This window comes from Hemitrygon akajei, chromosome 7, assembly GCF_048418815.1.
Source record: "Hemitrygon akajei chromosome 7, sHemAka1.3, whole genome shotgun sequence".
In the NCBI taxonomy this organism is placed as follows: Eukaryota; Metazoa; Chordata; class Chondrichthyes; order Myliobatiformes; family Dasyatidae; genus Hemitrygon; species Hemitrygon akajei.
This window is the reverse complement of record NC_133130.1, coordinates 140,548,378-140,572,144: the sequence shown is the minus strand read 5'-3', so window position 1 is coordinate 140,572,144 and position 23,767 is coordinate 140,548,378. Positions and strand designations below refer to the sequence as shown.

Below are 23,767 nucleotides of genomic sequence, written 5' to 3'. Positions count from 1 at the left end.
TCACTGCCCTACCTCTTTGCATTACTCTCCCAATTCACCACCTCTTTCTCCTTTGTCTCTCAGGTCTCTCCCACACCCCCCCCCCCCCCGCTCCGGTGTTTCACCCCCCTCGCTCGGTCCTGGGATGTCCCGCCTTGTTCCTGCCGTTGACGCTTCATCACGTCCCTTCTCCCAGCCTTCCTTTCTCCTCTTGTTGACTGTAGTTCCCCTCCCAGGCTGCCGCTTCCTCCTCTCATTTCTACGTTCTCGTCACTGGCCCCACACACTTCCTCACTCCTGCTATCTCCCCACTCTCTGCTGCTACCCTCTCACTCACTCCTTCAGGTCTTCTCTCATTGTCCCATACCTACCGGATCTAGGGTTTATGGCCTCACAATCCAGGGGAGCAGATTTAGGACAGAGATAAGAGGCAATAGCTTTTCCCAGAGAATAGCCAACCTGTGGAATTCTCTGCCCAAGGAAGCAGTAGAGACGATCTCATTAAATATGTGTAAGATACAGATAGATTTTTGCATGGTAGGGTAATCAGGTGTAATGGGGCAAAGGCTGGTGTCTGGCAGCCAGACCAGCCTTCTCCCTATTGAATGGACGAGCGGCAGACTCCTGTTCCTTTTTCTTATGCTTGTTCTTTTCCTCTTGCTCTCTCCATCCCCCTATCTCATTCCCACTTCTCCTTGCTCAATCTGCTTCCCTTCTCACTTACCATACTGTCTGCTGCCCTCTCACCCCCACCCTCCTCCTCTCTTGCCTCACTGTCTGCCCGTGCCCCCGGCTGCCAGTCACTGAGTTTGATAAAGGAAGTGTTTATGAGACAACGTCGGATCTCGGACTCTCGACACATTTTCGGAGACGCGGAAACTCTGCTGCACAGACTGAAGTCCTCGAGTCCACTTTGTGCTGTTGTTGACCCTCGCAAAGCCACAGTCTTTAGAACATAGAATAGTACAGCACAGTTCAGGCCCTTCGGCCCACAATGTTGTGCCGACCCTTAAACCCTGCCTCCCATATAACTCCCCACCTTAAATTCCTCCATATACCTGTCTAGTAGTCTCTTAAACTTCACTAGTGTATCTGCCTCCACCACTGACTCAGGCAGTGCATTCCACGCACCAACCACTCTGTGAGTAAAAAACCTTCCTCTAATATCCCCCTTGAACTTCCCTCCCCTTACCTTAAAGCCATGTCCTCTTATACTGAGCAGTGGTGCCCTGGGGAAAAGGCACTGGTTGTCCACTCTATCTATTCCTCTTAATATCTTGTATACCTCTATCATGTCTCCTCTCATCCTCTTTCTCTCCAGAGAAAAGCCCTAGCTCCCTTAATCTCTGATCATAATGCATACTCTCTAAACCAGGCAGCATCCTGGTAAATCCCCCCTGTACCCTTCCCAATGCTTCCACATCCTTCCTATAGTGAGGTGACCAGAACTGGACACCAGTACTCCAAATGTGGCCTAACCAGAGTTTTATAGAGCTGCATCATTACCTTGTGACTCTTAAACTCTATCCCTCGACTTATAAAAGCTAACACCCCATTAGCTTTCTTAACTACCCTATCTACCTGAGTGGCAACTTTCAGGGATCTGTGGACACGTACCCCCAAATCCCTCTGCTCCTCCATCCTACCAAGTATCCTGCCATTTACTTTGTACTCTGCCTTGCAGTTTGTCCTTCCAAAGTGTACCACCTCACACTTCTCTGTGTTGAACTCCATCTGCCACTTCTCAGCCCACTTCTGCATCCTATCAAAGTCTTTCTGCAATTTAGACAATCCTCTGCACTATCCATAACACCACCAACCTTTGTGTCGTCTGCAAACTTGCCAACCCACCCTTCTACCCCCCTATCCAGGTCATTAATAAAAATCACGAAAAGTAGAGGTCCCAGAACTGATCCTTGTGGGACACCACTAGTCACAACCCTCCAATCCGAATGTACTCCCTCCACCACGACCCTCTGCTTTCTGCAGGCAAGCCAATTCTGAATCCACCTGGCCAAACCTCCCTGGATCACATGCCTTCTGACTTTCTGAATAAGCCTACCGTGTGGAACCTTGTCAAATGCTTTACTAAAATCCATGTAGATCACGTCCACTGCACTACCCTCATCTATATGCCTGGTCACCTCCTCAAAGAACTCTATCAGGCTTTGTTAGACACAATCTGCCCTTCACAAAGCCATGCTGACTGTCCCTGATCAGACCATGATTCTCTAAATGCCCATAGATCCTATCTCTAAGAATCTTTTCCAACAGCTTTCCCACCACAGACGTAAGGCTCACTGGTCTATAATTACCCGGACTATCCCTACAAAGGGACAAAATGTTGTCCCTTTTTTGAACAAGGGGACAACATTCGCTTCCCTCCAATCCTCTGGTACCATTCCCACGGACAACAAGGTTATAAGGATCCTAGCCAGAGGCTCAGCAATCTCTTCCCTCGCCTCATGGAGCAGCCTGGGGAATATTCCGTCAGGCCCCAGGGACTTATCCATCGTGATGTATTTTAACAACTCCAACACCTCCTCTCCCTTAATATCACCATGCTCCAGAACATCAACCTCAGTCATATTGTCCTCACCGTCATCAAGTTCCCTCTCATTGGTGAATATGGAAGAGAAGTATTCATTGAGGACCTTGCTCACTTCCACAGCCTCCAGGCACATCTTCCCACCTTTATCTCTAATCGGTCCTATCTTCACTCCTGTCAACCTTTTGTTCTTCACATAATTGAAGAACGCCTTGGGATTTTCCTTTACCCTACTTGCCAAGGCCTTCTCATGCCCCCTTCTTGCTCTCCTCAGCCCCTTCCTTGCTACCCAATATTCCTCAATAGACCCATCTGATCATTGCTTCCTAAACCTCATGTATACTGCCTTCTTCCACCTGACTAGATTTACCACCTCACTTGTCACCCATGGTTCCTTCACCCTACCATTCTTTATCTTGCTCACCGGGCCAAATTTATCCCTAACATCCTGCAAGAGATCCCTAAACATCAACCACGTGTCCATATGGTACATTTCCCTGCAAAAACATCATCCCAATTCACACCCGCAAGTTCTAGCCTTATAGCCTCATAATTTGCCCTTCCCCAATTAAAAATTTTCCTGTCTTCTCTGATTCTATCCTTTTCCATGATAACGTTAAAGGTCAGGGAGCAGTGGTCACTGTCCCCCAGATGCTCACCCACTGAGAGATCTGTGACCTGACCCGGTTCGCTACCTAATACTAGATCTAGTATGGCATTCCCCTTAGTCAGCCTGTCAACATATTGTGACAGGAATCGGTCCTGGACACACTTAACAAACTCTGCCCCGTCTAAACCATTGGAACTAATCAGGTGCCAATCAATATTAGGGAAGTTAAAGTCACCCATGATAACAACCCTGTTATTTTTGCACCTTTCCAAAATCTGCCTCCCAATCTGCTCCTCGGTATCTCTGCTGCTACCAGAGGCCTATAGAATACTCACAATAGAGTCTTTCCCAGCTCTCTGTGTAGGTCAGAGAACTGCTCCACTGTAATTGTCAATATTATAAATAATATTGAGAACAAGACTTGTAGCATCCATGAATGTGAGTCTACGGATTGTGGAATCAGTTCAGTGTTGGAGTGAGTGAAGTTATCCACACTGGTTCACGACCTTGATAAGGTAATAACTGTATAACAGTTCCTGAAGCTGGTGAGGTGGGACCTAAGGCTTTTGTACCTCTTTCCTAATGGCAGTAGTGAGAAGAGGTCATGACCTGGATGGATTGGGGCCATTGATAACGATTGTTACGTTTTTGTGGCTGTGCTCCTCGTAGATGAGCTCAGTGGTGGGAAAGGGCTGGGCTTTGTCCACCACTCTTTGTAGGTTTTTCTCCTCGTTGAAGCAGAAGAGTAGTCAGCATAATCAAAGACCCCACCTACCCGAGACATCCCCTCTTCTCTCCTCTGCCGCAGGGAAGAAGACACAAAGGACTGGCAGGGCATACCACCAGGCTCAAGGACAGCTTCTGTTACAGGGCCGTTGACTTCACAACCTACATGCACTTTATTGTCTTCCTGCACTGCACTCTCTCTGTGGCTGTCTCACTTTATTCTGCATTGTTACTGTTTTACCTTGTCCTACCTCAATGCACTGATTAGTGTGAACAGTAAGAGGGCAAGTCTTTCTCTGCCTCTCAGCACACGTGACAGTCATAAACCAACACCAATACCTCCAGAGCAACACACACAAAATGCTGGAGGAACTCAGCAGGCCAGGCAGCATCTGTGGAAATGAATGAACAGTTGACGTTTCGTGCCGAGACCCTTCAGGACTGAGAAGGAAGGGGGAAGACACCTGTATTAAAAGGTGGGGGTGGGGGGAGAGGAAGATTTTAGCTACAAGTTGAAAGCTGAAGCCAGATGGGGTGGAAAGGTAAAGGGCTGGAGAAGAAGGAATCTAATAGGTGAGGCGAACGGGAAGGAGGAGGTGATAGGCAGGTGAGAAGAGGTAAGAGGCCAGGGTGGGGAATAGATGAAGAGGGGAGGGGGAGGGAAATTTTTTTCCAGCGGAAGGAGATTCATGCCTTTGGGCTGGAGGCTACTCACCCCTGAGGGTGGCCTCATCTTGGCACAAGAGGAGGGCGTGGGCTGACAAGTCAGAATGGAATGGGAATGGGAATTAAAACATTTGGCTATTGGGGAGCTCTGTTTCTGGTGGATGGAGCAAAGGTGCTTGACGAAACAGCCCCCCCAATTACTGACAGGCCTCACCACTGTAGAGGAGGCTGCATCAGGAGCACCGTCACAATGACCTCAGCAGGTTCACAGGTGAAGTGTTGCCTCAGCTGGAAGGAACGTTTGGGGTCCTGTGTGGAGGTGAATGGGCACCTAAGCTGTTTGCAGGGATACCTCTAGTCTGCTCCTCCATTGACTGGGGTTAGATAATGTTATCAGCTCCCCATATCCCCTCACTCCCCTCAACTACCTCATACCCTGCACCCCACCCCATTCCCTTATAGCCTGGTGCGTCCAGTTCTCTATCAGTGCCTGACAGATTCAGCACCCCTGTATTCTGTGGCCTCAGCCAATCGAGCACAGTAGCCTAATCACCTCCTCTCCAAATGGAGATCTGAAAAAGTGCCCTCTGTTCTTCCACCCATTTATCAAACCTTCCTTTCCCTTGCTGCATCTCCCCAAACGTGCACGTTTCTGTGGCGATATTTCCCTGCACGTTTCTGTGGAGATATTTCCCTCCGCGTCTCTGTGGCTATATTTCTCTGCGCGTTTCCGTGGAGATATTTCTCTGCGCGTTTCTGTGGAGATATTTCTCTGCGCGTTTCTGTGGAGATATTTCCCGCCACGTTTCTGTGGAGATATTTCCCGCCACGTTTCTGTGGAGATATTTCCCGCCACGTTTCTGTGGAGATATTTCCCGCCACGTTTCTGCGGAGGTATTTCTCTCCGCGTTTCTGTGGAGGTATTTCTCTGCGCGTTTCTGTGGAGATATTTCTCTGAGCGTTTCTGTGGAGATATTTCCCTGAGCGTTTCTGTGGAGATATTTCCCTCCACGTTTCTGTGGAGATATTTCCCTCCACGTTTCTGTGGAGATATTTCCCTCCACGTTTCTGTGGAGATATTTCCCTCCACGTTTCTGTGGCGATATTTCTCTGCACGTTTCTGTGGCGATATTTCTCTGAACGTTTCTGTGGAGATATTTCTCTGAACGTTTCTGTGGAGATATTTCCCTCCACGTTTCTGTGGAGATATTTCCCTCCACGTTTCTGTGGAGATATTTCTCTGAACGTTTCTGTGGAGATATTTCTCTGAACGTTTCTGTGGAGATATTTCCCTCCACGTTTCTGTGGAGATATTTCTCTGAACGTTTCTGTGGAGATATTTCTTCTGAACGTTTCTGTGGAGATATTTCTCTGAACGTTTCTGTGGAGATATTTCTCTGAACGTTTCTGTGGAGATATTTCTCTGCGCGTTTCTGTGGAGATATTTCTCTGCGCGTTTCTGTGGAGATATTTCCCTCTGCGTTTCTGTGGAGATATTTCCCTCCGCGTTTCTGTGGAGATATTTCCCTGCACGTTTCTGTGGAGATATTTCCCTGCACGTTTCTGTGGAGATATTTCCCTGCACGTTTCTGTGGCGATATTTCTCTGAACGTTTCTGTGGAGATATTTCCCTCCACGTTTCTGTGGAGATATTTCCCTGCACGTTTCTGTGGAGATATTTCCCTGCACGTTTCTGTGGAGATATTTCCCTGCACGTTTCTGTGGCGATATTTCTCTGAACGTTTCTGTGGAGATATTTCTCTGAACGTTTCTGTGGAGATATTTCCCTGCACGTTTCCGTGGAGATATTTCTCTGCACGTTTCCGTGGCGATATTTCCCTCCACGTTTTTGTGGAGAGATTTTCCTGCACATTTCTGTGGAGATATTTCTCGGCACGTTTTTGTGGAGAAACTTCCCTCCACGTTTCTGTGGTGATATTTCTCTGCACGTTTGCCCCTCCTTCGACAGCCTGACTTCTCACACTTGGAGTTGCCCATCGAACCTCGTCACCACAGCCCCAACACGTCACCATGACACCATGGGGAAAGCAGGTAACCCCACATAGAGCCGATGTCGCCCTGCTGCACACAGAGTTCGAGGCTCCGAACTTTGACTGGCCTTTATATCTGGTGTCCTGTCACTCAGCCTATGGTGGTCCCCAAACCCATGAGTTTTTTTGTGTCGTTGGGTCAGTCTGCACTGTCAGAACTTCTCAGAGACCTCGTTAGGATCTTTGCAGATTGTCCATCCCAACTACCTCCTTGTTCAATCATCAGTCGCTGACACATTCATTAACCGGTGCCTCCTTAAGAGCCAATTCAGTTACTCATCAGAATCTGTCACCGCGACAGCTCCACCCCGTTACTTAGTTTTCATACAAAGGGACAACAGCACCTCTCCAACCCACGTCGCCTGCCCTCAGCTCCACAACAGCAGCAGAAAAAATATTGGCCAGAGGCCAGACAGGCAGAACCTGGACATCTTCAATTCTTCCTCCCATCAATTTGTGATGAATCGGTGCGACAGCAAGATGGTGCAGGAGCTGATAGAGTGTAGTCAATGTGCAGTGTTTGCTGTACTGTAACCTGTCAGTGTGTACAATATTCTGTCAGCATGCACTGTAACCTGTCAGTGTGTACAATATTCTGTCAGCGTGCACTGTAACCTGTCAGTGTGTACAATATTCTGTCAGTGTGTACAATATTGTCAGCGTGCACTGTAACCTGTCAGTGTGTACAATATTCTGTCAGCGTGCACTGTAACCTGTCAGTGTGTACAATATTCTGTCAGTGTGTACAATATTGTCAGCGTGCACTGTAACCTGTCAGTGTGTACAATATTCTGTCAGCGTGCACTGTAACCTGTCAGTGTGTACAATATTCTGTCAGTGTGTACTGTAACCTGTCAGTGTGCACTGTAACCTGTCAGGGTGTACAATATTCTGTCAGCGTGCACTGTAACCTGTCAGTGTGTACAATATTCTGTCAGCGTGCACTGTAACCTGTCAGTGTGTACAATATTCTGTCAGTGTGTACTGTAACCTGTCAGTGTGCACTGTAACCTGTCAGGGTGTACAATATTCTGTCAGCGTGCACTGTAACCTGTCAGTGTGTACAATATTGTCAGCGTGCACTGTAACCTGTCAGTGTGTACAATATTCTGTCAGCGTGCACTGTAACCTGTCAGGGTGTACAATATTCTGTCAGTGTGCAATGTAACCTGTCAGTGTGTACAATATTCTGTCAGCGTGCACTGTAACCTGTCAGTGTGTACAATATTGTCAGCGTGCACTGTAACCTGTCAGTGTGTACAATATTCTGTCAGTGTGTACAATATTGTCAGCGTGCACTGTAACCTGTCAGGGTGTACAATATTCTGTCAGCGTGCACTGTAACCTGTCAGGGTGTACAATATTCTGTCAGTGTGCACTGTAACCTGTCAGTGTGTACAATATTCTGTCAGCGTGCACTGTAACCTGTCAGGGTGTACAATATTCTGTCAGCGTGCACTGTAACCTGTCAGGGTGTACAATATTCTGTCAGTGTGCACTGTAACCTGTCAGTGTGTACAATATTCTGTCAGCGTGCACTGTAACCTGTCAGTGTACAATATTCTGTCAGCGTGCACTGTAACCTGTCAGTGTGTACAATATTCTGTCAGCGTGCACTGTAACCTGTCAGGGTGTACAATATTCTGTCAGCGTGCACTGTAACCTGTCAGGGTGTACAATATTCTGTCAGTGTGTACAATATTCTGTCAGCGTGCACTGTAACCTGTCAGTGTGTACAATATTCTGTCAGCGTGCACTGTAACCTGTCAGCGTGCACTGTAACCTGTCAGGGTGTACAATATTCTGTCAGCGTGCACTGTAACCTGTCAGGGTGTACAATATTCTGTCAGTGTGTACAATATTCTGTCAGCGTGCACTGTAACCTGTCAGTGTGTACAATATTCTGTCAGCGTGCACTGTAACCTGTCAGGGTGTACAATATTCTGTCAGTGTGTACAATATTCTGTCAGTGTGTACAATATTCTGTCAGTGTGTACAATATTGTCAGTGTGTACTGTAACCTGTCAGGGTGTACAATATTGTCAGCGTGCACTGTAACCTGTCAGTGTGTACAATATTGTCAGCGTGCACTGTAACCTGTCAGTGTGTACAATATTCTGTCAGCATGCACTGTAACCTGTCAGTGTGTACAATATTCTGTCAATGTGTACTGTAACCTGTCAGGGTGTACAATATTCTGTCAGTGTGTACAATATTCTGTCAGCGTGCACTGTAACCTGTCAGGGTGTACAATATTCTGTCAGTGTGTACTGTAACCTGTCAGTGTGTACAATATTCTGTCAGTGTACTGCAACCTGTCAGTGTGTACAATATTCTGTCAATGTGTACTGTAACCTGTCAGGGTGTACAATATTCTGTCAGTGTACTGCAACCTGTCAGTGTGTACAATATTCTGTCAGTGTGTACTGTAACCTGTCAGTGTGTACAATATTCTGTCAGCATGCACTGTAACCCGTCAGTGTGTACAATATTCTGTCAGTGTGTACAATATTGTCAGTGTGTACTGTAACCTGTCAGGGTGTACAATATTCTGTCAGTGTACTGCAACCTTGTAGTTTGTACAATATTCTGTCAGCATGCACTGTAACCTGTCAGTGTGTACAATATTCTGTCAGCGTGCACTGTAACCTGTCAGTGTGTACAATATTCTGTCAGCATGCACTGTAACCTGTCAGTGTGTACAATATTCTGTCAGCGTGCACTGTAACCTGTCAGTGTGTACAATATTCTGTCAGTGTGTACAATATTGTCAGCGTGCACTGTAACCTGTCAGTGTGTACAATATTCTGTCAGCGTGCACTGTAACCTGTCAGTGTGTACAATATTCTGTCAGTGTGTACAATATTGTCAGCGTGCACTGTAACCTGTCAGTGTGTACAATATTCTGTCAGCGTGCACTGTAACCTGTCAGTGTGTACAATATTCTGTCAGTGTGTACTGTAACCTGTCAGTGTGTACAATATTCTGTCAGCGTGCACTGTAACCTGTCAGGGTGTACAATATTCTGTCAGCGTGCACTGTAACCTGTCAGTGTGTACAATATTGTCAGCGTGCACTGTAACCTGTCAGTGTGTACAATATTCTGTCAGCGTGCACTGTAACCTGTCAGGGTGTACAATATTCTGTCAGTGTGCAATGTAACCTGTCAGTGTGTACAATATTCTGTCAGCGTGCACTGTAACCTGTCAGTGTGTACAATATTCTGTCAGTGTGTACAATATTGTCAGCGTGCACTGTAACCTGTCAGTGTGTACAATATTCTGTCAGCGTGCACTGTAACCTGTCAGTGTGTACAATATTCTGTCAGTGTGTACAATATTGTCAGCGTGTACTGTAACCTGTCAGGGTGTACAATATTCTGTCAGTGTGCAATGTAACCTGTCAGTGTGTACAATATTCTGTCAGCGTGCACTGTAACCTGTCAGTGTGTACAATATTGTCAGCGTGCACTGTAACCTGTCAGTGTGTACAATATTCTGTCAGTGTGTACAATATTGTCAGCGTGCACTGTAACCTGTCAGGGTGTACAATATTCTGTCAGTGTGTACAATATTCTGTCAGCGTGCACTGTAACCTGTCAGGGTGCACAATATTCTGTCAGTGTGTACTGTAACCTGTCAGTGTGTACAATATTCTGTCAGTGTACTGCAACCTGTCAGTGTGTACAATATTCTGTCAGTGTGTACTGTAACCTGTCAGGGTGTACAATATTCTGTCAGTGTACTGCAACCTGTCAGTGTGTACAATATTCTGTCAGTGTGTACAATATTGTCAGTGTGTAATGTAACCTGTCAGGGTGTACAATATTCTGTCAGTGTACTGCAACCTTGTAGTTTGTACAATATTCTGTCAGCGTGCACTGTAACCTGTCAGTGTGTACAATATTCTGTCAGTGTGTACTGTAACCTGTCAGTGTGTACTGTAACCTGTCAGGTTGTACAATATTGTCAGCGTGCACTGTAACCTGTCAGTGTGTACAATATTGTCAGCGTGCACTGTAACCTGTCAGTGTGTACAATATTCTGTCAGTGTGTACTGTAACCTGTCAGGGTGTACAATATTCTGTCAGTGTGTACTGTAACCTGTCAGTGTGTACAATATTCTGTCAGCGTGCACTGTAACCTGTCAGGGTGTACAATATTCTGTCAGTGTGTACTGTAACCTGTCAGTGTGTACTGTAACCTGTCAGTGTGTACAATATTCTGTCAGTGTACTGCAACCTGTCAGTGTGTACAATATTCTGTCAGTGTGTACTGTAACCTGTCAGTGTGTACAATATTCTGTCAGCATGCACTGTAACCTGTCAGTGTGTACAATATTCTGTCAGTGTGTACTGTAACCTGTCAGGGTGTACAATATTCTGTCAGTGTACTGCAACCTTGTAGTGTGTACAATATTCTGTCAGCGTGCACTGTAACCTGTCAGTGTGTACAATATTCTGTCAGCGTGCACTGTAACCTGTCAGTGTGTACAATATTCTGTCAGTGTACTGCAACCTGTCAGTGTGTACTGTGAGCTACAATATGTACACTGTGAGCCACGTCCACCATGAGCTCAGTGTGCACTCTGCTGTGTGTATTGTGTTCTGTCAGTCAGTGTGCACGGTGAGGTGTCTGTGCTCACTGTGAGGTGTGAGTGTGCACTATTGAGCTGTCAGTGTGCACGGTGAGGTGTCTGTGCTCACTGTGAGGTGTGAGTGTGCACTATTGAGCTGTCAGTGTGCACTATTGAGCTGTCAGTGTGCATGGTGAGCTGTCAGTGTGTACGGTGAGGTATCTGTGCTCACTGTGAGGTGTGAGTGTGCACTATTGAGCTGTCAGTGTGCACTATTGAGCTGTCAGTGTGCATGGTGAGCTGTCAGTGTGCACGGCGAGGTGTCTGTGCTCACTGTGAGATGTCAGTGTGCACGGCGAGGCGTCTGTGCTCACTGTGAGATGTCAGTGTGCACGGCGAGGCGTCTGTGCTCACTGTGAGGTGTCAGTGTGCACGGCGAGGCGTCTGTGCTCACTGTGAGGTGTCAGTGTGCACGGCGAGGTGTCTGTGCTCACTGTGAGGTGTCAGTGTGCACGGCGAGGCGTCTGTGCTCACTGTGAGGTGTCAGTGTGCACGGCGAGGTGTCTGTGCTCACTGTGAGCTGTCAGTGTGCACGGCGAGGTGTCTGTGCTCACTGTGAGATGTCAGTGTGCACGGCGAGGCGTCTGTGCTCACTGTGAGATGTCAGTGTGCACGGCGAGGCGTCTGTGCTCACTGTGAGGTGTCAGTGTGCACGGCGAGGCGTCTGTGCTCACTGTGAGGTGTCAGTGTGCACGGCGAGGTGTCTGTGCTCACTGTGAGGTGTCAGTGTGCACGGCGAGGTGTCTGTGCTCACTGTGAGGTGTGAGTGTGCACGGTGAGGTGTCACGTGTGGACAGTAAGGTGTCAGTGTGCACGGCGAGGTGTCTGTGTGGACAGTAAGGTGTGAGTGTGCACGGCGAGGTGTCTGTGCTCACTGTGAGGTGTGAGTGTGCACGGTGAGGTGTCACGTGTGGACAGTAAGGTGTCAGTGTGCACGGCGAGGTGTCTGTGCTCACTGTGAGGTGTCAGTGTGCACGGCGAGGTGTCTGTGCTCACTGTGAGGTGTGAGTGTGCACGGTGAGGTGTCAGTGTGCACTATTGAGCTGTCAGTGTGCACGGCGAGTTGTCTGTGCTCACTGTGAGGTGTCAGTGTGCACGGCGAGGTGTCTGTGCTCACTGTGAGGTGTGAGTGTGCACGGCGAGATGTCTGTGTGGACAGTAAGGTGTGAGTGTGCACGGCGAGGTGTCTGTGCTCACTGTGAGGTTTGAGTGTGCACGGTGAGGTGTCAGTGTGCACTATTGAGCTGTCAGTGTGCACGGCGAGTTGTCTGTGCTCACTGTGAGGTGTCAGTGTGCACGGCGAGGTGTCTGTGCTCACTGTGAGGTGTGAGTGTGCACGGTGAGGTGTCTGTGTGGACAGTAAGGTGTCAGTGTGCACGGCGAGGTGTCTGTGTGGACAGTAAGGTGTGAGTGTGCACGGTGAGGTGTCTGTGCTCACTGTGAGGTGTGAGTGTGCACGGCGAGGTGTCTGTGTGGACAGTAAGGTGTGAGTGTGCACGGCGAGGTGTCTGTGCTCACTGTGAGGTTTGAGTGTGCACGGTGAGGTGTCAGTGTGCACTATTGAGCTGTCAGTGTGCACGGCGAGGTGTCTGTGCTCACTGTGAGGTGTCAGTGTGCACGGCGAGGCGTCAGTGTGCACGGTGAGGTGTCTGTGCTCACTGTGAGGTGTCAGTGTGCACGGTGAGGTGTCAGTGTGCACGGTGAGGTGTCTGTGCTCACTGTGAGGTGTCAGTGTGCACGGCGAGTTGTCTGTGCTCACTGTGAGGTGTCAGTGTGCACGGCGAGGTGTCTGTGCTCACTGTGAGGTGTGAGTGTGCACGGTGAGGTGTCAGTGTGGACAGTAAGGTGTCAGTGTGCACGGCGAGGTGTCTGTGTGGACAGTAAGGTGTGAGTGTGCACGGTGAGGTGTCTGTGCTCACTGTGAGGTGTGAGTGTGCACGGCGAGGTGTCTGTGTGGACAGTAAGGTGTGAGTGTGCACGGTGAGGTGTCTGTGCTCACTGTGAGGTGTGAGTGTGCACGGCGAGGTGTCTGTGTGGACAGTAAGGTGTGAGTGTGCACGGCGAGGTGTCTGTGCTCACTGTGAGGTTTGAGTGTGCACGGTGAGGTGTCAGTGTGCACTATTGAGCTGTCAGTGTGCACGGCGAGGTGTCTGTGCTCACTGTGAGGTGTCAGTGTGCACGGCGAGGCGTCAGTGTGCACGGTGAGGTGTCTGTGCTCACTGTGAGGTGTCAGTGTGCACGGTGAGGTGTCAGTGTGCACGGTGAGGTGTCTGTGCTCACTGTGAGGTGTCAGTGTGCACGGCGAGTTGTCTGTGTGGACAGTAAGGTGTCAGTGTGCACGGTGAGGTGTCAGTGTGCACTATTGAGCTGTCAGTGTGCACGGCGAGGTGTCTGTGCTCACTGTGAGGTGTCTGTGCTCACTGTGAGGTGTCAGTGTGCACGGCGAGGTGTCTGTGCTCACTGTGAGGTGTCAGTGTGCACGGTGAGGTGTCGGTGCTCACTGTGAGGTGTGAGTGTGCACGGTGAGGTGTCAGTGTGCACGGTGAGGTGTCTGTGCTCACTGTGAGGTGTGAGTGTGCACGGTGAGGTGTCAGTGTGCACGGTGAGGTGTCTGTGCTCACTGTGAGGTGTCAGTGTGCACGGTGAGGTGTCTGTGCTCACTGTGAGGTGTCTGTGTGGACAGTAAGGTGTCAGTGTGCACGGTGAGGTGTCTGTGCTCACTGTGAGGTGTCAGTGTGCACGGCGAGGTGTCTGTGCTCACTGTGAGGTGCGAGTGTGCACTATTGAGCTGTCAGTGTGCACGGCGAGGTGTCTGTGCTCACTGTGAGGTGTGAGTGTGCACTATTGAGCTGTCAGTGTGCACGGCGAGGTGTCAGTGTGCACCATGGTTTGGTGTCAGTACCACACACCTGCCCACTCTCTCTGTAATCCCTTCCCCTCAGATCACCAGCTCTCCTTTCGATGTCACAATTGAATCAGCCTCCACAGCTGCCCTGATAATGCATGACACTTCCTGTGCTTCTCTTCACATTCTGCCAATAGCATTTGTCCTTCCTCCCTATTTTTCTGCCAATGGGAACAGGTTCTCTCTGTCAATAGTTTTCAATCCCCTTATGACTCATTCTGCTTGGGAGAGCCCAGCTTCTCGATGCAGAACCAGTCCCGTCATCAAAAACAGACAAAACTGGGAAACCTCAGCAGGTCAGGCACCATCTAAGGATACAGAAACAGCCAGTGTTTCACCTGAGAAACAACCAGGTTTCACCAGCCAGGTTTGTGTTAAGTTCCATCATAACCACGCATTGTTTTGGTAACTTCTTTCAGCACCCTCTCTAAAGTGCATCCCCACAAGCAAACACCATTCTCCAAGCTCTGGCTGAACCACTGACTTACAAACATTCATTCTTGCTCTGCTGCTTGAGAGCTTCATCTTTTAGTGTCCAGAATAGCTCAGATCAAAAAAAAAAATGAAGGAAGCCACCAAAGACTTGCAGATTCCTACAGATGGCACGTGGCCAAGTGGTTAAGGCGTCGGTCTAGTGATCTGAAGGTCACTGGTTCAAGCCTCAGCTGAGGCAGTGTGTTGTGTCCTTGAGCAAGGCACTTAACCACACATTGATCTGCGACGACACCGGTGCCAAGCTGTATCGGCCCTTGGACAACATCGGTGCCGGTCTCCCATACAACCCTGCCCAGGCCTGCGCCCTTCGCCAAGCTATGGACTAGCAAATGCCTATTTACTGTGGAGAGCATTCTGACTGGTTCATCGCCGCTGCACAGGACAAGCCCGCAAGGACACCTTCAAGCGGGGTTGCCTTGAAGTGGTGGCATCCGTCGTTAAAGACTCTCATCAACGGGGACATACCCTCTTCTGTGCTTCTACACTCAGGGATAGGGTGCAGGAGTCAGCTCTGCCGAATGATCACTGAACATTTCCTCTTGTCCATTGTACTATTTGTTTATTTACTTATGGTAATTTTTAAATGTACTGTTGCCACAAACCAACCAATTTCACAACATATGTCAGTGATAATAAATCCAATTCTGATTCATTTGTTAGGAAAGAGTTTCCCAGCTTATTCCCATCGTTCACCTATAAACATCCCACCTATGAACGTTCACATCTATGACCCTTCAGCTACCCCTCCCAGTACGGTTTAACCGTGCTCTCTCTCTCCAACATCCCCAAGATTCAAGATTGTTTAATGCCACTTCCAGTACACAAGGATGAACAAGATTATTGTTACCCCAGATTTGGTGCAGCACAAAAAATACTAAGATACCACAATAACAAAAACACACAATAAATAAATATAAATGCATAAAGTGGCTTATATACATAGATTGATCGTATGTCCATAAAGTGACACTAGGCACAGGGGTCCTCCAAGAGAATCACAACTGGGGACCTAAATTGTGAGCTGTCTGTGTGCACAATGAGGTCTATCTTGTTTTAGGGTTTGGAGGCTTGCATACAAACTCTGGTTAGGCCAAACTTGGAGTATTGTGTCCAGTTCTGGTCGCTTCACTATAGGAAGGATGTGGAAGCATTGGAAAGGGTACAGAGGAGATTTACCAGGATGCTGCCTGGTTTAGAGTATGCATTATGATCAGAGATTAAGGGAGCTAGGGCTTTTCTCTGGAGAGAAGGAGGATGAGAGGAGACATGATAGAGGTATACAAGATATTAAGAGGAATAGATAGAGTGGACAACCAGTGCCTTTTCCCCAGGGCACCACTGCTCAGTACAAGAGGACACGGCTTTAAGGTAAGGGGAGGGAAGTTCAAGGGGGATATTAGAGGAAGATTTTTTACTCAGAGAGTGGTTGGTGCATGGAATGCACTGCCTGAGTCAGTGGTGGAGGCAGATACACTAGTGAAATTTAAGAGACTACTAGACAGGTATATGGAGGAATTTAGGCTGGGGGGTTATACGGGAGGCAGGGTTTAAGGGTTGACACAACATCATGGGCCAAAAGGCCTGTACTGTGCTGTACTATTCTCTTTTCAATACCTCAATGACCTGGAGAGCTATATTGGCTGGAGTCAGGGTTTTATGCTTTGGCTCTTGGTCGGGTCACCCACACCATACAGGTCAAAGGGCAGAGGTCAGACTAAGAGTGGTCCACTGGTCCTCCAGGTTCGGGGGTTCAGCTCGGAGCTAACAACCCTGACTGGTCAAACAAAACTGGAACAGAAACAGCGATGAAGAATCTTCCTACATCTGAGTGTGACGGTATTCCTGACTTGCATGACTGACAGCAGTGAAAACCGTGAGGAAGCTACAGACGTGATTGAGTGGGAGCTGGGATCAGCCATGATGGAATGGTGTAGCAGGCTCGATGGGCTGAATAGCCTAATTCTGCTCCTATGTCTTATGATGAAGGAAGCCAGAGGTGGAGAACCTTGACTGCTGCCCTAAACCTGAGTGGGGTAACAGGCAAACAAGACAAGGCTCAAGTGGTAAAGTAGTGGTGGTGAGAGGGGTGGGTTAGTGAGCGGAGGAGTTGATCAGTGTTGGAAGTCACTGTTTTTGAGTCTGGTGGTCCTGGCATGGACGTTACCTTCCCGTTTGGAGAGGGACAAACAGTCCATGAGCAGGGTGGGTGGGATCCTCCATTGACGTTACTGGCCCTTTTCCAACGCCTTTCTTTTTTACGTCCTTGGTGGCAGGTAGGTGGTACCAGTGATGTGTTGGGCAGATTTGACTACCCATTGTAGAGCCATCCCGTCCGCTACAGTGGGTGGAAATTAAAATCCCTATCTCCTCTCTAAACCACACCTTTCCGGTTTTTGACATCTCTGCCAAAATGAAGAGTTGCTCTATCCAGGCTCCTCATCACCTTATACAGAGCCTATGAAAAGTATTCACCCCCCCCCCCCCCCCCCCGGAAGTATTCATGTTTTATAACATTGAATCACAGTGGATTTAATTTGGCCATTTTGACACTGATCAAAGGAGAAAAGACTCTTTTGTGTCAAAGTGTAAAAAGATCTCTACAAAGTGATCTAAATTAATTACAAATATAAATCACAAAATTATTGATTGCATAAGTATTCCACCCCCCCACCTTAATATGACACACCAAATCATTACTGGCGTGGCCAACTGGTTTCAGAAGTCACATAATTAGTTAAATGGAGGTCCGGTTTTGGAGACCTGTGCGCACTCAAGGTGTTTCAATGGATTGCAGTAAACATATGCCTGTATCTGGAAGGTCCAGTTGTATCTGGTGAGTCAGTATCCTGGCAAAAACTACACCGTGAAGACAAAAGAACACTCCAAGCAATTCCATGAAAAGGTTATTGAAAAGCACAAATCAGGAGATGAATACAAGAAAATTTCCAAGCCACTGAATATCCCTCGGAGTACAGTTAGGTCAATCATAAAGGATTGACAAGAATATGACACAGCTGTAAATCTGCCTACAGCAGGGTGTCTTCAAAAGCTGAGTGATTATGCAAAAAGTGAGGGAGGCCACCAAGAGACCTATGACATCTCTGGAGGAGTTACAAGCTTCAGTGGCTGAGATGGGAAAGACTGCGCATATAACAACTGTTGCCCGGGTGCTTTACCAGTCACAGCTTTATGGGAGAGTGGCAAACAGAAAGCTACTGTTGAAAAAAAACTCACATGAAATCTCAGCTAGAGTTTGTCAGAAGCATGTGGGAGGCTCTGAAGTCAGCTGGAAGTAGGTTCTATGATCTGATGAAACCCAGACTGAGCTTTTTGGCCATCAGACTAAATGCTATGTTTGGTGTAAGCCAAACACCACACATCATCAAAAACACACCATCCCTACCATGAAACATGGTGGTGGCTGCATCATGCTGTGGGGATGCTTCACTGCAGCAGGCCCTGGAAGGCTTGTGGAGGTAGTGGATAAAATGAATGCAGCAAAATACAGGGAAATCCTGGGGGGAAACCTGATAGGTCTGCAAGAGAACTGCGACCTGGGAGAAGTATTGGTTACTAGCAAGACAATGACCCCAAGCATAAAGCCAAAGCTACACAGGAATGGCTTAACACAGCAAAGTTAATGTCCTGGAGTGACCAAGTCAGAGTCCAGACCTCAATCCAATTAAAAATTTGTGGCTGGATTTGAAAAGGGCTGTTCACTCACAATCCCCATGAAATTTGACATAGCTTGAGCAGTTTTGTAAAGAAGAATGGGGAATAATTGCAGTGTCCAGAATTGCAAAGCTGATAGAGACCTATCCACACAGACTCAAGGCTGTAATTGCTGCCAAAGGTGCATCTACTAAATACTGACTTGAAGGGGCTGAATACTTATGCAATCAATTATTTTGTGTTTTATGTTTGTAATTTATTTAAATCACTTTGTAGAGATCTGGTTTCACTTTGACCTGAAAGAGTCTTTTTCTGTTGATCGATGTCAGAAAAGCCAAACTAGATCTACTGTGATTCAATGTTGTAAAACATGAACATTTCCAGGGAGGTGGGGGGTGGTGGGGTGAATACTTTTTATAGGCACTGTACATACCAGTTGTGGCCTCCTGTCCCACAACTAATTTTCCACATGGCACTAACTTTCTAATCCTGAAAACTTTCCTCAGCATCCTCTCCATTGCAATCAGCTCTCTCCCGTAATCTCGTGGCCAGAACTGTGCACGTTATGACAGACTGGAAGATGTTAATGCTCAGAGGGACCCAAGTGTCTTTGAACACCAGTTTCTAAAAGGCGCAGAATCTGCAGCCAGAGGGAGACACAGGAGATTCTGCAGACGCTGGAAATCTTGAGCAATATATATTGAGAGCTGGAGGAACTCAGCAGGTCAGGCAGCACATAGGGAGGGGAATAAACAGTCGACATTTCAGTCCGGGACCCTTTATCAGGACTCAGTAACCAGTTTGAAAGGCGAATGACACTTTGCAAGGGTTGCAATATGGGAGTCGGCTTGCCCCACATACACAGGGCCCTGTTGAGGCTACATTGGGATATCGTGCTCAGACCTGGCCTAGCTGACAGAGAAAGGATATGACTGTGAGGGAGTGCAGCAAACCTTCACCAGGTTTATCCCCGGATATGGATTTGTTGCCTGAGGAGTCTCGACCCCAAAGTCACAGTGTCCAAGATGAGAGAGCGACCATTCAGGACAGAATCAAGAAAAATTTCAGCAGGTTTTAGCGCCTGCCCGAGAGGAGTGAATTCCAAAGACAATCACACACGAGTACCAGGCAATGAGATGGATATCAGTTATCACCCCCTGACATTATCCCTGCTGAGTCGAGTGCCCCTCTATCAATGTGCTGGGGGTGTCACTGACTGGGAACCAAACCAGAGGAGTCAAATGGCTACAAAATCACGTCAGAGGTTCGGAATCTTGTGACTGCTAACTCCCCAAGGTCCCTACGTCACCTATGAGACTCCAGGTGGTTGTCTACTGCAATAATGTCCACGTCCCGAGATGAGTGCAGGGAGAAAAGGGGCTGACGGAGGGGAAGGGGGAGACAGATGGGCAGGGGGCGGATGGAAGAGAAGGGAGAGGGGGAGATGGAGGGAAGGGGGAGACAGAGGGGATGAGGAAGGGGAGACAGAAGGGGGAAAGGGAGATGGAGAGGTGTAGGAAAGGGGGGGTGTGGGAAAGGGAAGGGGAGACGGAGATGGGGGGAAGGGAGATGGAGGGGAAGAGGAAAAGGGAGACAGGGAGAGGGAAAGGGGAGACGTAAGGGGAAGGGGAGAAGGAGGGGGAAGGGGAGGAGGGGGGAAGGGGAGGGGGAGGGGAAAGGGAAGATGGAGGGGAGGGGGAAAGGGGAGGCGGACGGGGAGACAGAGAAGGAAGGTGTGACGGAAGGAGAAAGGGTAAGGGACAGACCAGTTGCAGGCAGTAAAGTGGGAGGGGCCGCTAGGAGGGAGTGAGGGAAGGTGGTTTGCACAGGGTAAGTCCACACCTGGGGGTGCAGATACTGGGTGTGAGGGGGGGGGGGTGGACACAGAGGATGTGGAATTGTTGAAAGGAGGATTGAGAGATGTAATTGCAAAATGGGGAGAAGGCAGAAGGAATGAAGGAGGGGAGAGATGGAGGTGTGAATGGAAGGAGGGAGTGGAGAATGGAGGGGGAAATAGACGGAGACAAAAGATGGAGGGGTACATGGACAGAGGGGGGTAAGAGATGGTGAATGGATGGGGGGAGAGATGGAGGGGTGAATGGACAGAGGGAATAGATAATGGAGCGAATAGATGAGGGAGGGGACAGATGAAGAGGTGGATGGGCAGAGGGAGGGGAGAGGTGGATGGTGTGATTGGACGGAGGGGAGAGATGGAGGGGTGAATGCACAGTGGGAGGGGAGAAATGAAGGGGAATGGAATGAGAGAGGGTAGAGATGGAGGGGTGAATAGACAGAGGAAGGGGAAAGATGGAGGGTGTGATTTGGATGTGGGTAAATGGAAGGAGGGAAGGGAGAAATGGAAGGGTGAATGGATGGAGGGATGAATAGATGGAGGGAAGGGATAGATGGAGGAGTGGATGGACCAAAGGGAAAGATGGAGGGGGTGAGATGGAGGACTGAATGGAACAAGGGAGGGATGAATGGAAGGAAGGAGGGGAAGACTGACGGGCAAATAGATGGATGGGGGAGAGATGGTGGGGAGTATGGATGGAGGGAAGGTGAGAGAGGTGAATGGAAAGAGTGAAGGAAGAGATGGAGGGGTTACTGGCTGGAGGAGACAGATGGGGTTGAACAGACAGAGGGGAGAGATAGATGGGGGAGAGGTGGACGGGGTGAATGCAAAGAGTAGACAGATGGAGTGATGAACAGATGGATAACAGGGAACAAAAGAGGGGGGTGATTGGACAGAGGGGTTAGACAGAGGTGTGAAAGGAAGAAGGGAGAGATGGAGGGGTGAATGGACAGTGGGAGGGGAATGGGAGGGAGGTTAGAGATGTAGCGGTGATTGGAAGGAGCTGAGAGATGAGGGATGAGAGGAAGGGGATGATGGAGAGTGCAGGATGGACGGAAATAGATGGGGTACGTGGACAGAGAGAGGGGAGATATCGAGGGGTGAATTTAAGGAGGTAGGGGAAAGATGGAGGAGTTAATTGATGGAGGAAGGGGAGAGATTGAGGGTATGATTGGATGAAGGGGAGGGTTGGAGATCGAATGGATAGAGGGAGGGGAGAGATGGGTGGTGTTTTTGGATGGAGGAGAGAGATGGAGAGTGAATGGAAGGAGGGGAGAGACATTGGGGTGAGATGGAGGGTTGAATAGGCAGAGGGAGAGGAGAGATGGAGGGGCGAATGGATGAAGGGGAGGAGGAGGGGTGAACAGATGGATGGGAGAGGTGGAGGATGAATGGACAGAGAGGAGAGGTCGAGGGGTCAATAGACGGAGTGAGAGGTGGAGGGTGAATGGATGGAGAGGAGAGAAGTGAATGGACAGAGGGGAGAAGTCGAGGCTGAGTGCAAAGAATCGAGAGATGGAGCAACAAATGGTGGGGAGAAAAGGAGGGGTGATTGGATGGAGGGGATATGGAGGGGTGAATTCAGGAAGGAAGGGAAGATGGAGGGGTGAATAGAAAAAGGGGAGAAATGGAGGGATGAAAGTGAAGAGAGCAGAGATGGAGTGAATGGATGGAAGCAGAGAAATTGAGGGCTGAATGGAAGAAGGTGAGTAATGGAGGGACAAATGGACGGAGATGAGAGATGGAGGAGTACATGGAAGGAAGGAGGGAAGAGATGGAGGTGTGAAGAGCGGTGGGGAGATATAGAGGGGTAAATGGATGGAGGGAGAGGATAGATGGAGTGGGGGAACGGTAGGAGAGAGACCGCAAATGGATTGTGCGAAGGGAGATATAGAGGGAGGAATATAAGGAGGGAGTGGAGAGATGGAGGGTGTGATTGGATGGTGGGGCAAAGGTGAGAGATGGAGGGGGAAGGGCAGAGGGGAGCGATGGAGGGGTGAATGGAAGGTGAGAGGAGGGATGGATGAACAGAGAGGGAGACTGAATGGAGTGGAGAGATGACGGGGTAAATGGATTGAGAGGGGAGGTGGAGGGTGAGTCGGCGGAGGGGGAGTCGGCGGAGGGGGAGGGGAGGGATAAATGGATTGAGGGGGAGTTGGAGGGGTGAGTGGACGGAGAGGGAAGGTGGAGGGTGAGTGGACGGAGGGGAGGGGGAGAGGTGAGCGGACAGAGAGGGGAGGTGGAGGGTGAGTGGACGGAGAGGGGAGGTGGAGGGGTGAGTGGACGGAGAGGGGAGGTGGAGGGTGAGTGGACGGAGAGGGGAGGTGGAGGGTAAGTGGACGGAGAGGGGAGGGGGAGGGTGAGTGGACGGAGAGGGGAGGTGGAGGGGTGAGTGGAAGGTTCGGAGGGCAGTGGACTGGACCATCCGATGGGGACGTGGGTAGGTTGCTCAGCGAAGTTGTGTGATAGCGGGGATAGGGATGGATGGGGCACGGTTAGGGAGGCAACAATGATGTAATGAGGTTGGCTGGGTGAGGGGAGAAGGTTGAGAGGGGAGAGGGGGTGAGAGGGGGAATGAGGGGTTTAAGAGGAGGGGAGGGAGAGTGCAGAGAGGGAGGGGGAGTGGAAGGAAGGGGGAGTGGAGGGAAGAGGGGAGGGAAAGTGGAGGGAACGGGGAATGAGGGGGAGAGGAGAGAGAGAGGGAGAGCAGGGAGAGGGGAGGGGAGAGTGAGAGGAGGGGGAAGGGGAAGAGGGAGGAGGAGGGAGAAGGGGGTGAGGGGAGGGGGAGAGGGGAGAGAGAAGTGGGGAGGGGGAGAGGGAGAAGGAGAAGTGGTGAGAGGGGGAGGGGTAAGAATGGAATGTGGGGAGAGATGAAGGGGTGACGGAGGGAAAGAGAGGATGGGAAGGTCGGAGGAATGAGGGAACGGAGCGGTTAAGATGCAGAGAGATGCACGGGGCTTTGCAGGAGGTGAAGAGAGGAAAAGGCTGGAATGAGGGGATGGAGGGAGAGAGGTTACATAACAGCATTAGACCGGAGTAGGCCAATCGGCCCCTCACGCCTGTTCGGCTGTTGAACGTCACCAGAGCTGGTCTGCCCCAGGCCTCGTCTCCTCCGATAGAGGGGAGGGAGGATGGGAGGGGGAGCTTGGGAAGAGGGGACATTGGAAGATGACGGAGGGAGGGATGTGGGAAATATGAAGGGTTGGGAGGAAGGTGGGATGGAGCGGAAGGTGAGGAGACGGTCTCCGATCCCGGTGTCAGCCCCCCGCCCCGCGGATGCTGCAACGAGCCGCCGACCATCTCACCTGCCACCGCCGTCATTCCCCGCTCGTCCTGTGCCCGCTCTCCGTCCGCGCTGCCGCTCTGCCACCAGCTCCGATCCGCCGCCCCCGCCTCCTCCACAGCCGCTCCCCACCTCCCTCCCTCCCTCCCTCTCGGGCTCGACAGCCGGGCGCAACCACTGCCAGATCCTGGGGAGCAGGCGGCAGCCGAGCCCGCAATCCGAACCACACCGCCCCTGTCGGCTACACCGGGACCGGGCGGGGGGAGGGAGACCGGGAGAAGTGTGGGGGTAGAGAGGGGAGAGAGAGAGGGAGAGGAGGGTGGGGGAGAGTGAGGGAGATGGGGA

The 23,767-nt window shown here is 49.8% G+C and overlaps 1 protein-coding gene across 1 annotated transcript in view; it reads right to left on the bottom strand.

The window, feature by feature from the left end:
- The window catches only part of ajm1 (apical junction component 1 homolog), a 37,193-nt gene extending 13,645 nt beyond the window's left edge, over positions 1–23,548 (bottom strand). The window contains exon 1 of the mRNA XM_073052123.1: positions 23,445–23,548. The gene's annotated coding sequence lies outside the window, so the exon portion shown is untranslated. The remainder of the gene's footprint in view (positions 1–23,444) is intronic.
- Between the last annotated feature and the right edge of the window lie 219 nt (positions 23,549–23,767).